This window comes from Siphateles boraxobius, unplaced genomic scaffold, assembly GCF_051911475.1.
Source record: "Siphateles boraxobius isolate OS27281-9 unplaced genomic scaffold, OSU_SipBor_1 31, whole genome shotgun sequence".
Lineage (NCBI taxonomy): Eukaryota > Metazoa > Chordata > Actinopteri > Cypriniformes > Leuciscidae > Siphateles > Siphateles boraxobius.
In genome coordinates, this window is record NW_027508931.1 from 14,242,324 (window position 1) to 14,245,000 (window position 2,677).

Here is a 2,677-nt window from a genome sequence, read left to right on the forward strand (position 1 = left end):
CTGCTACCAGTACCAGGACAGCTGGAGCCAGTTCCTTCCCTGGGCGGAATACGCCCAGAACTCGCTTCGGCAGTCAACCACCGGGCTCACCCCCTTTCGGTGTGTTCTGGGCTATCAACCTCCTCTCTTCCCTTGGTCGGGTGAGCCCTCCCAGGTTCCAGCTGTTGATTACTGGTTCCATCAGAGCGAGAGGGTATGGGACTCGGCTCACGTGCATCTCTAGCAGGCAGTGCGGAGGCATAAGGACCAAGCTGATCGTCGGCGCTTGGAAACTCCTCAGTATCAGCCAGGACAGAAGGTGTGGCTATCGACTCGGGACATTCGCCTCCGCTTGCCTTGCCGTAAGCTGAGTCCTCGATACATCGGTCCATTCACCATACAGTGGCAGCTGAACGGCGTCACATACAGACTCAGCCTTCCTCCACTGTACCGGATATCACCTTTTCATGTTTGCCTGTTAAAACCCTTCACTGATCCTGTCACTGTCACTCCTCCCTCCACAGAAGCCGTTCCAGCGGACGTACCTCCTCCTCCAGTTCCCATCGTAGAAGAGCCCATCTACCAGGTCCGTACCATCATGGACTTGCGGCGTCCCAGGCTGGAGTACCTGGTTGACTGGGAAGACTACGGCCCGATGGAACGGTCATGGATTCCTCGCGAGGACATCCTGGATCCAGCCTTACTCACCCAGTTCCATTCCGATCATCCTGACCGTCCAGCTCCCAGGCCCCGGGGTATTTCTCGTCGCCGCCCTCATCCCTCTTCTCGGTCGTCAAGAGCCATCTCGGAGGAGGGGGGTACTGTCAGGATTCCACCAGCTTCACTCAATCATCCCACTCATTCACTCACTCCTCCCTCTCGTTCACTATCCCCTGAATACTGATCACCATCCCCTGCACATCATCATCTCACCTCCCTTTATATTCAGCTCCCCTTCACACACTCATTGTCTGGTCTCGTCTACACATGACTCACAGACTCTCCCGCATTACTTACCCACTACTTACCTGCCTTCCGTTGGACATTACACGAGCCTTGCCTTCAGCCTTCATCATCAGTCTTCTGCCTTCCATCTGCATCCGTTCCTGGGACCCTTCGACTGCATCTGCAAAAGAGACACTTGTTAATTCCTCAGCTAAGTTACCATACAAAGTATCATCTGTCTTCATACTCACCATATATCTGTCTGCTTCAGCAAAACCTGTGAAATAAAACCTATTCACTTACCACCAGTCTGCCTCCTGTGCCATTCGTGACAATAGGGCGTTGGGCATGCGCTTAAATGGGCAAATACACAAAATGTATATCAAAATGTCTGTATGAGTTTTCACTTAAAAACTGTCATTGTCTCAAGTGAACATAAACAGTTGGTAAAGTAAATAAGAGAATCACTCACTGCTCTTCGCTTAATAACTTTAGTAACTTTTATAAGAATCAATGTATATTTAATTCATATTGTAAAGACTATGCAGTGTTTTATTTTTACATTTTGATTACTTTATTCAAATCCTGTATATTAGGCTTATTATTATTAGTAGGCTAAATTTATTTCATTTGTCTCTTTTTTTATATTTGTCCTTATTGTTTGTAATTTTATTTTGTGTTGTATTACTGATTGTTTCAACTCACTGTTGTTGGTTGACAGTGAAACTGGTCTGAAAGAACAGATGAAGGGGTTGGGGGTAATTTTGGGGTTTCATTTATGAATGCACTGATAGGAGCCCACTAACAAAGTTTTGCTTTGGGCCCACCAAAGTCTAAGACCAGCACTGACTACATGACATATGCTGATAATTTTTGAAAAATAAGAAAGAAATTTCTGAAAGATCATGTGACACTGAAGACCAGAATAATAATGCAGAAAGTTCAGCTCTGCATCAGAGGAATAAATTACATTTTAAAATATATTCAAGTAGAAATTTAATTGTTGTAATATTGCACAATATTACCATTTTACAGTATTTTTGAACAAATAAATCCAGTCTTGGTGAGTATGAGACTTCTTTCTAAAATGTTTTTATTTTTATTTTTTATGTTTCTGACCCCAAATGGTAGCATAACATTAAAGATGCCAAAAATGGGAGTGTTTACTCCATTATCAATACTTTATCAACTTATGGTCACATTTTAGATTAGGGTCCAATTCTCACTATTACCTAACTATTATCTATGACTTTTGCCTCAATAAACTCATAATTACTGCTTATTAATAGTTAGATATGTAGTTGTTAAGTTTAGGTATTGGGTTAAGGTATATGGTAATGCAGAATAAGGCATTCAGTGTCAAATCAACCAAATTTCGGATACTTCCCCAGCTCCATTTTTTATTTTTATTATTTGTTCATATTTTTTCTGTAGAAAGACAAACATAAATAGTGATGAAAGCCAAAATATTAAATGTCATGGATGTATATTCACTGAGTAATCCACTGTTTTGTAGAGGGTGGTCAAAATGACAATTTTCACCTGAGATTTGGAGCCAAATTATAGGTGGGTAACATTGACTTTTGAAAGATGGCAGCATCATTATAGCATTTTTACACAGAGGTTAGTAGGTCTATTAGTAAAGTCTGTTTACTATAGAAATCTTTGTATTATATTAATGTACTATATGCCAATGTTGACCTTTCACAAATGGAAAAAGCACTTCCTGTAACTCAAGAAGTATATCTTAATA